This window comes from Egretta garzetta, unplaced genomic scaffold, assembly GCF_000687185.1.
Source record: "Egretta garzetta isolate BGI_Z169 unplaced genomic scaffold, ASM68718v1 scaffold638, whole genome shotgun sequence".
In the NCBI taxonomy this organism is placed as follows: domain Eukaryota; kingdom Metazoa; phylum Chordata; class Aves; order Pelecaniformes; family Ardeidae; genus Egretta; species Egretta garzetta.
The window spans coordinates 18,586-29,242 of record NW_009260676.1 but is presented as its reverse complement, the minus strand read 5'-3'; the positions used below and the strand labels follow the sequence as shown (position 1 = coordinate 29,242).

The 10,657-nt window shown below is 52.6% G+C and overlaps 1 protein-coding gene across 5 annotated transcripts in view; it reads right to left on the bottom strand.

The window, feature by feature from the left end:
- Positions 1-10,657, bottom strand: part of PLD1 (phospholipase D1) — a 99,231-nt gene that overhangs the window by 84,094 nt on the left and 4,480 nt on the right. For 4 of the 5 annotated variants that reach the window (XM_035901171.1, XM_035901172.1, XM_035901173.1 and 1 more), the window contains one exon: positions 2,071-2,277. The gene's annotated coding sequence lies outside the window, so the exon portion shown is untranslated. Of the gene's footprint in view, positions 1-2,070; positions 2,278-8,645; positions 8,665-10,657 lie in introns of those variants that run through there. The other variant, XM_035901174.1, reaches the window with a different exon arrangement.

The window sequence follows — 10,657 nt, the reverse complement described above, 5'->3', positions numbered from 1 at the left end:
CAACCCCACCACCAAGAAATGATCCCCTAACAGCCAGGAGAAAAGCTGCCTTTTTATTTCAACTTACAGCCCTGCAGGGAAAAGGACTCAAAGTGATTTGCCCCGCAAACGCAGCACAACTTCCCCCCCTTTTGTCCTCTTTTTTTTTTTTTTTTTTTTTTTTCCCCAAGCCCGATGACTTCAGCCGGGAGAAGTGAGTTTTCCCCCACCAAGGAATGGCATCGAAGGGAACAAATGAAAAAGTCGTGGGCAAATTAGCCATGGATTCAGTACACATGCAACGTTATTTTTAGAGCAAGACAACCTAATAATTATGGTCACGTATTGTTTGCGTCTGAGCCGTGCTCGCCTGCGTTTCTCATGTTACTTCCCATATGCCCTTTGTAATATGCAAAGAAGCAGATTTTTTTTTATTTTTTTATTTTTTTTTTAGCAAGAGAGAGAAGATTTTTGTGCTTATAGAAGCATTGAACTGCCAAGCGGAGAAGCAAAACCCTTCCATACATTAAACAGCTCTAACACAGCCTTGCCTTGGTAAAATGCCTGAAACCCATCTGCAGGACTACGGCTCCCACCGCCGCAGCTGTACAGGGGACATCTTGGTGGCTTTTCCCAGGGAATTCAGCATTTCCACTTCTCACTCTACAGCAAGATTTCCATATGTTTTTTAAGATATTTTTCTTCCTCAAAGTTTTTTTTTTTTTTTTTTTTTTTACGTAGTGAGGAGCTGAACCGTGGTCCTCAAATCTACGTGAGATAAATAACCCAACTTTGGTCGCTGCTAATGTAGGGACAGACCCTCCCCCTGTTCGGGCAGTGCAATGTTAAAGCCTCCCCCCGTTCTCCACCAGAACTTTGGTTATGGGCACACCTGCAGCGCGTTGCCTCAGCTCGTTTACGCCGGGTTTACTATGACTTGGCTCACCAAGGGCTTACGAAAGCCAGCGTGAGTGATGCGCTTCACGTTTAAAATCAGGCTCCGAAATCTAAGGTGGGTTCCCCAGAGCGTTGCACCACGGCTTCTCCCAGCTCGCGGCGTGGAGCTCAAACGCTGCTACACTCAGCATCGAGGGAGAGCCGTGAGTCAGGGTGCCTCACAGGCAGCACAGACATTTGTAACGCTCAGCGTCAGGAGAGAACAAAGCAACAGGGAAAATCGGGGTGGAATTCTGCAGCAAAGAAGAGGGGCAATGGGAAATAAGAAAAGTCACCCTGTAGCGCTGGCATCACCTTTCCACCCCAAAGAGCGGGCAAAGCCGTGCTCGAGAAGGGCACGCTACCCTGTGCTGCAGAGGTGCTTCATGCTAACGCCAACATACAGGATGGGAATCGGTGAGCAGACGGCACGGGGAGCATCCTCCAGGCCACCCGCCTGCCCGGGATGCCCCATCTCTGCCGTCCTCTCCAGCCCCACCGCTGCTGACCCCACAGCTTCCCAGGGCAGGAGGCCAGCGGGCTGCAGGGGACCTCTGGAGATATTCAACCCCTGCCTGGACACTGTCCTGTGCCCCCTGCTCTGGGTGAGCCTGGTTTAACAGGGGGGTTGGACTGGGTGAGCTCCAGAGGCCCCTTCCAACCCCTGCCACTCTGGGATTCTGGGATTCTGTGACCTCCACCACCTCCGCACACCTCTCTGCGCCCACCGGTGCAGAGGGGGCATCTCAGCCCCCAGAACATCTCCCTCTGCAGACGAACCCCTGCCCACCCTGCTCGTTGCAGCGCTCAGACACCTATGCAACTGGCTGGCTGAATTCTGGCGAACCTTTACAAATCCATAAAGCTTAGCTCAGTTATGCATATTTAGTTTCTCTGCTGCTAGGTTTATTTTGGCAGCCGCTGTGCGCAGGGCTGGGCCAGCAGCAGAAGAGAGCAGACACTCTCCATGAGCACTTTGGCATTTATGCAGCACAATTCCCTCCCGAGCACCACAGCAGAGCGGGTTCTTCACCCACAGTTGCCGTCTTTTGCAGGAGAAACACCATTATACCCGTGTCCATTAGCGATTTGCCACACCTCCCATAACCATCCCTCTCCCAGAGGCAATTCATAACGTGGATGCTTGGCCCATACCTTCAAAAATATCTCGAGCGCTGAAGAAACACAATGTTGTCTGTCGGGGCGTTCCTTTGGCTCTCTGTTCCCACCTGCTTTTTGATCTTCAGGAACTTCCACACATCCCTCGGAGGACGCGTAGCCGCTGTCACAGGGAGGGCCAAGTTTCCGTATTTAACACGAGGTGCTGCATGGCAGTCGCAGGGGGCTCGACGCTGCTGCGGTCTGTAAAACCAAGGTGCGAATCATTAGGAATCTTCTCTTAAATTCTATTTTGTTGCACTTCATTTGTGCTTTTTCTTCTCTTTGAAAGTTGTCATCGCCATGCCTAATGAGCTAGCCAAAAGTGGGGACACGTGAGGCACCTAGAGGCGTCTGCAGAAGGGCTTTTTGAGGACTGAGAGCCTATGCTGCTGATTACCAAACCCAACCCTCCAGCTGAAACATAACACAGGAAAAGAAGGAAGGATTTTTTTTTAACTACGGACCCCATCCCCAATCTTGGTCACCGGCTGGCATCACAACCACAGGGAGAGGGGAGGAGTGGTGGGGCAGCGAGGCAAACGCCAAACTACGGCCTCAGAGCAGGCGGGAGTGAGCGTGAGATAGAGCAAAGAGACCATCAACACCTCCAAGCCCTCAGCCCGTCGTCTTGCACCCAGAAAAGCACTCTCCCCTTTCACTCCATGGCAAAAAGCAGTTTTGCCCAAGAGCTGGAGCACAGGAAGGCCCTCAGTGGTTTCAGCAGAGCCTTGGCAGGGATCCCTCTGATGTACTGAACACAGATGTCATCTAAATACAGGGGTTTACCTATAGAGTTTTTCTCACCAGGTTGCTTTTTCCTGGTTAAACATGCTGCTGACCTGCCAGCTTCAGCTGACACCGATCGCAACAACCGACACGCTCTTGGTTAGGTGAACTATCAAAGGTGGCAAAACCACACCGACCAACCATCGACTGCTGGAGTTGAGCACTTTTCTGCCTGTCTGCCAGGTCTCCAGACAGCCTCTTTCCTCCCTGTGTTTCCTCTTTAGCCGCACAGCCGCTCCCTGGCCCCGAGCGTGGGTGATGCTGCTGCCTCTGCAAAGCCATGGGGGCTGGAGGGGAACTAGGGGGCAAACTCCAGAGTAGTTTTTCCCCCAGGCTTGCAAGCTCCAGCATGGGATGCTGGCGTGCCTCCTGCTCCAGCACCCTGTCCCCAACCTCTGCCGAAGCCGTACTGCCCGTAGAGCAAGAGGTCTGCAAGTGGCGGTGGCTCTACCGCTCCTCTGCCAGGGTTTGAGATGGTCATTTGCTTCCCATGCACACAGCGACTCTGTGGCCCTCCAGGACAACAGGGCTGGTGTGCCCTGTGTACCTGAGCAACACCTCGCCGGGGACTGGAAATGTGTTTTGCTGTAGCCGTTTCCGAGCAGTGCAATGATAAAAGGCCCGAATGCGCTCCCACGAGGTGTGCAGAGGGATGGGGCGGAACGGTGCTCAGCTCCAGCTAGCGAGACCACCACAACACCCGCAGCGTGGATGGAGCCCCACAGATGAGGGGGACAACCCCGCCGGGTCCACGCTGGGGTGGCCACCGGTGCTGCCGCCGAGGACGGAGCAGCCCAGAGACCACCTACCATGGGCCAGCTGGCGTTAAGCCACAGACATGTACAAAAACCCACGACTTGTTATTGTTTTGCCCCATAACACCAGTATTCCAAAAGGAAAAGGCGGGGAGGGGATGTTTGCAGAAATCTCCTTGCCAAGTATTTTTTTTTTTCTTTTTTCCTGCCTCCCTCAAGGACTGCAGTTGTCCTCCTGACTTTGGAGGAAGAGGCAGGGGAGGAAGTTTTGGCAGAAGGCTCTTAAACATGACGGCCTGACTCGGCCACGGTGTCTCCTGGGAGCTGTAGTCATATCTTTGCCCACCCAAATCGCTTTTTCTGGTGCAACTTTTTTAGGAATGCTCCCCGTGACACAGCAGCAGCCCCATCCCAGCCCTCCCCACCGGCACGGACGGGGGCCAACAGGACCCCCGGGCTTTAGATTCTACGAGACAGCCCAGGGCCTGCTCAGGATCCAAACCTTATCAGATTTGGCCAGAATATTTCAGGTTTTTTTTCACACCCTCCCCCCTCTCACAGAATTCCCATGGAAACAAAAACAAAGCTCTCACTGTTTGGGTTTGGTTGGGGCTTTTTTTTTTTCTTCCTCTCAAGGCGGGGGGTGAATGAGATTGGTAAATGAAAAAATAATAAAAATCAATAAATGTATGGAATAAAACCAAGAGATACCACTTCTAGCTTAACCTTCCCTGGGGCAGCGCATCTCTGCTCTGTGCCAGCCCTTAAGAGCCTCAGGGGACAGGCATGGGCCTCAGAGCTAAAATAATGCATTATTTCTTGTATTGCAAGCTTGCTTTTGGGCAGGAAACCCCCCCCTTTCCTCCTGGCACACCGTTCCGCAGGTACCTGGATGCCACCGTGTGGCAGCTGCCCCGTGCAGCCGAGCAGGGGCAGGGCTGCAGGGCAAAGCACAGCTTTAAGGGGAAGAAGAAAAAAAAAAAAAGAAAAAAAAGGAGGGGTTTTTTTTTGCATCGATTCACAAAACTTAAAGGAATGCCAAGCACGTCAGTATATGAAGCACAGTATCTGGAGGAAGGAGAGAGTGCAAACCGTCTCCTTATGGTGTTAAGCTAAGACACATACTGTCTATTTAAAGCCCTCCAGTTACGTGAATGCCAGGTTCGAGTGAGCTCAACAAGTCCATCGGAAAACAATTTGCGGGGTCCTCCTCGGCACCGGGTCTGGGCACCCGGCAGTTTCTGATGCCTTGCCCTTCCCGCACAGCAGGATACGGCCCACCTTTACCTGCTGGAAAACCAAAGCCTGGATCTGGAAAAGCATCTAGTTAACCACAGAGACCAGTGTCACCTCCCTGGGGTCCAAAGCAACCTTGGAATGGGGACACCGGCCCGGGGGTGCTCAGTGTTGCTGTCACCCTCCTTCCCCTCCGCTGGCACCGTGGAGCAGCCACCAGCAACTGGGACTGGGGGCAACCCTGGCTGCACTGAAGGTGGGGGCTTTGCTAGCAACACCGGGTAGCCAGGCATCTCCTGCAGGCCAAGCCATCCTAGCGAGGCCAAACCACCCTTCCTCCCCTACCAGCATCCCCAAACTGGCTCCTGCCCGGAGCGGGCAACAAGAAAGCAAGATGCGACCTGGGGCCAGGGTTTGGGATCTGCCTCGGTTTGCCCTCCTCTCCCTCAACAGCACCGTTTCTAGTGTGTTCTAAGCTGTAGTTCATTAAATGGTGAATTACACGTTTTGGCATTTGCCCATAGCAGGTTGTCAAGCCGGTACGTTATTATTGGCAACAGAAAAGGAACTAACTAAAATATTCTTCAAGTATGTAACGAGCACTTGAGTAAGAGTTAAGTAACGAGCGTTTCTTTAGCGAGGGATCTAAGCGAGACATGCTCCACCCATTTGGGGAACAGACAAAGGCTTATATAAGCTGGATGTTACATAAAATCCCAAAAATAGGGAGCCGGAGAGCTCCCCCACCTTTGGGTGTAGCGCGACTGCAGCACGCCGATGCCTGAGCTGACACCGAACGAGCTCCGAGCCAACGCAGCCGATGGCCAGGGCTGGAGCTGGCAGAAGCAAGCAGCCCGACAGAGGTGTCATAGAATCACTGAATCATGGGATGGGTTAAGTTAGAAAAGCCCTTTAAGCTCCCCCCAAATCCCCCCAGGGGTGGGGACTCGACCCCTTCCCTGGGCAGCCCCTTCCAGCCCCTGACAGCCCCAAGGGGAAGGAATTTTTCCCAATATCCAACCTAACCCTGCCCTGGCACAACTTGAGGCCGTTTCCTCTCATCCCATCGCCCGTTCCTGGGAGCAAACACCAACACCCACCTCGCTACCCCCTCCCATCAGGTTGTTGTAGTGTCCTGCACGTCCTTACGCTCTCGCTTGGGCTACGAGTCTGGATTTGCCCGCACGCTTCCCCAGGAACAGCCCATACAGTAACACGCTCCAAGCAGCTTTATCACCACGGGGACGATCAAAGAACATATATCCGTTCTTGCGTTCCCGTGTGTGCCATGCCAGGCTAAAATGCCATCTGATCCCAGGGTGCCACCCTAGGTGAGTTATAACCGGCGCTTTGGGAGGAACGCACAAACGGGGTATGGGGAAACTCCTCTGGGACTCTCCCTGTCCCCAGGGATTTGCAAGCAAGGAACTTTCCAAGCCAGAAGCGCTATCTTTGCGATTTTACAGCACCTGGCAGCTATTTCTTTCAATAAATTGTCCAGTCAGGTTTCAAGTCTACCTGAACGTTCAACTTCCACCATATCATGCAACAAGAAACACCACGATTGACGATACTGTAATTTATCTGCGGAGAAAAGGGAATTGGCATCTTGCAAGATCGAGTACTATAGCTAAAAAAGGCAGGCTGTCAGGGGGTACAGCCTCTTCATCGGGTCTTGTACGCCTGAAAGCCTGTCTGCCTGTCTCTAGACAAATCATCTGCCTCAGTAAAAACACACTTTTTCTCCCTAGACACCTGAAAATGCAGTGTTCCAACACTCCAATAGACTCAGCCCCCACCAGTGGTTACTTCCTAGACACGAGATAAAAAAAAGTCCTGGAGAGGAGGATTTGCAATGCTCTTTGCAATCCAGACACCCAATCCTCCTTTTAATGCAGATACCAGATGCAGTTTCATGAGACGTCAGGGATACTGAGTCAGTTTGGGGGGAAAAAAAAAAAGGGGGAGAAAGATCCTCAGGCATGGGATCATTGGCCAGGCAGAACAAACCGTATCAGGAGTTACGCTCTGGACTACAAGGGTGCGATTCATTCCCGCAATCGGTTTGCTCCGTGGTACTTGCAGAAACATGCCAAGGCTGCTACGTGCTTCGGCCCGCCAGACGTAGCATTTGCGATGTGCCTAACCTTCATTCTAAATAAAGCAGCATGTTTGATCCACCCCCCCCCCCCCACTTTCTTCCAGAGCATCCGCCCTGGTTGCATCCCACAGGCTTCCCTGGGGTTTGCTTTAAGGGAGAGACAGACAGCAGGCAGGCAGGAGGAGGAGAAAAGGAAGAAATGAAATGCAAGCTGTCTGGCCCACCAAAAAAAAAGAAAAAAAATAAAATCAGAATAGCCCAGCTTTGCTTTCTGTCATGTTATTTATCCTGCTTCAGAATTAAATCCAGGTGGCGTAGATAAGACGGTGGTGACCCCTAGTGCCCTCTCCAGCTGCAGCTTCCACTGTTGTTCCCTGCGTTGATATTTGAGCACAAACAGGGGGATGAAGCAGCACCTTTCAGATTTGGTCTCGGTTCACACAGCCTCGCTCGCCCTCCCCTTTCAGAAACAGGGTCTAATTGCCTCGCCCTGCTCAGGCTCTGTCACCGCGAGGCATTCGCTGCAGCATCCCCTTGCCACCCTTCTCTGGGAACAAAAATTAAACAAATTTACTTGTGTAAGAACTTACTGTATTCCATTGACTCTATCGTAGTCCATTTATGTTTCTTGTGCTTATAGAAAAGAAAGAAGAACCTATTTTGCTAACTCCAAGCTTGTCAATAGCTCAGAACAGCCATTCAAACTCCGGAGAAGCGACTTTTGTCTCGTACAAAGTGTATTTGTGCAGCACCAAGCCACTGAAAGGAGCAAGGCTTTCCTGCGACAGCCATCGGTAGGCACCAGTTATTTTTATATTTATTTTTTTTTCCCTAGCAATGTCAAAACTCTGTCTTCCTGTGACTCAACCCCCGCCAGATGTAACCCGCTCGCTGAGCCACGGGCTGCTCGTCGGGGGCTTTCCCTGGTGCCGTCAGGGGGGGACACACAACGCCTCTTGTCGAAAAATCCTGAGACACCTCCTTGCAGCTTACTTTGGGATGCAGGGTTTTCCCCAAGGAAATACATGCCCTTAGCATCAGCCTGAAAGACCTTTAGCTTCCTGATAACGGAGGGCTTTGGGCATCTCCCCTCTTGCACGGGCATCTCCCCCCTTGCACGGGCATCCTGCCCTGCCGGGGTAGGGGTCCATGCCCCACCACCCCCCCCGGGCGCATGGTACCGCCCCACCGCACCGCTCTGGGGAACAGGGTTGTGCTTTTCATCGTTTGGCGCCTCAGCATTTCACGTGTTTCATAGGATCTTGCCACCATCTCCTCAGCCAAAGAAACCACCCCGCTGACGGTCCCCGCAGCGGTGTTTCCATCCTCAAGAGGAGGAGGATGTCCTTACGGCCTGCCGCGACTGTTTCTGATGCCTCTTCAGCTCTGTATTTCCTCCCTGCCCCTTGCAGGCAGGCATCAGCAGCCGCCACCCCAGCACCCCGTGTGCTGCATCGCGCCGGCTGCGCCGAGGCTCCCCCCCAGAGCCCAGGTCCCCAGAGCCACCACCGATTTGCACCCTTGCCGCTCGAAGCCCCGAGAACGGTTTAGCCCTTCCCAAACCACACGTGACTCAGCGCCAGGGAGCCCTTCCTGGGTTGCATTTAATCCCCCGAGCTCAGCTCAGCTCTCCCACCCCCCAGGCAGCCCCAGCTTGCTCCATCGGCCCCGCTCCCCCGGCAGGTACTCACGGTGCCACCCCAGCTCTTCCAGCTGCGGCCACATGGCCGGCACCTCCTTCCCCTTTTGCCGCCCCCTTTCTTCACCAGAAACAACTTCCAGGTCTCGGCCAGCCCTTCCTCCCCAACATCTTCTCGCTCTCGCACAGATCCCCCGGTCACTCATCCCCAGGCTTCCTTCCCTAAAGCCTCCAGGCTTCCTGCCGCCCTCTGCGCCCCCACAGCCAGGAGGACACCTCCACCCTTCTCCCCAGGCACCTCCACCCTTCCTTCTCCCCAGGCACCTCCACCCTTCTCCCCTTGGCTGGCGTTTGCCCGGCAGAGGATGGACCCACCAGAGATGAAGCTGGCCGATGCCTCTTCAATGCCTGCTTTACTCACGGCGGGGCTGGGGCGGCCGGGCTGTAACTAAAGCGACTGCATTTTTCCCAGTTTTAGGGCAAGTTCTTTATCTATTCTAGACATAACACCCTTCTCCTTACGTGCCTGCTCCCTGAATCATTTCCCCCGGTTTTATACCTCCGGGTGCGCCTGTTCACTTGTTTAAATTAAAAGCAGGTTTCTGAGTTGAAGTTCCCCCTCGTGTTTTATTTTTAAAGTAGGCTTTGGGGCAGGGGGAGCGGGTAGGAAGTGGGCTGGCCGTTGCATAATTTTAAGTTGGTTTTATCCAGTGTAAATCTCACTTTCTTTTCTTGTACAGCACTGAGATATCCTGTGCTGCCCAGCGTACCACCAACTCCGCCTTGCTCTCGTGTCTCTGGATCCAGCACTGCTCCAACCTTCCCACTTTATTTTCTTTTTCCCCCTCTGTTTTAATTAACTATGCGCCAAAATCTCAACCTCTGAGCCACTGTCTGCTCCTTTCATAGTGTTCCATGCTGCTTCTCCTGGGTTTCTTTTCCTCATTAGCTTCAGGAAACACCGTTTTTAATTCATCGTTGTTCTGATTGCATATGATCCCATACAGAGAGGGCACTGCAAAATCTCTATAGCACACGTAGCTTCCTATAGGTGCATTTTTTAAAATAGTGTATTTTTCTCTATATTCTGATTTTTGCTTGGTGCTAGCTCTGTGTATTCCAGTTATGCCTCTAAAACAACGCTGTCAGGCTTACGTGTGCCTATAGCTACTGGCAGTATGAGCTAGGAATATTTTCATTTCAACCCTGGCTTTGTTCATTCGCACTATTAAAATGCTCAAAAATTAGCTTACCGCTTTAATTTTTCATTATCACATGAATCAGCTTTTTTGCATGCTTTTGCAATAGGCTACTTTCCTGGTTCCTCAAGGAACCTTCCTTCTAAAGGCTACACTTGGCCAAGGAAACTTTAAATCCTGTGGCTCGCCTGGCACTGCAGGTCAGACCACATGGTCAGGATAGATTATTCTGGCATTGGTACCTAAAAAGTTACAAATATTGGGGCACACTGCAACCGCAGCTGGTAGACCGATGGTCGGACAAGGTAAGGGAGTTGCTGCTTCTCATGTTAAACGCTCCGACTTCGCCTCCCGTCCTGCTGAGACACGCACTTCTCCCATGGCTACTGGTAATGCGGCTGCTTTTACTTTGTTCTCCCTTTTTATTCGAGCTCTGTTATAACTTCCAAAACTTTCCTGTTCAAAACTTTGTTAGCCAACTGGCCTAACACATCTTACGCCACTTCGCCCCTGTCTTCCCGGCGACGGAGAGCCAGTGCCGTGAGTGATTATTGTTGCGTTAGTGCCTCCCCGGCTTCTGACTCACGTACATCGGAAGGTGACTGACTCAGAGGGGTTTGCTCGAGGCTCGGGGAAGAGGAGATGGTGCCAAGCTGGAGGCAGTGCTCCGGCTTTGCTCCTTGACGTGCTCAGTAGTGAGACCCCACCTGGAGCACTGTGCCTGGTTCTGGGCTCCCCGGTTCAAGAAAGATGAGGAACTCCTGGAGAGAGTCCAGAGGAGAGCAACCAGGATGATGAGGGGACTGGAGCATCTCCCCTAGGAGGAAAGGCTGAGGGAGCTGGGCTTGTTCAGCCTGGAGAAGAG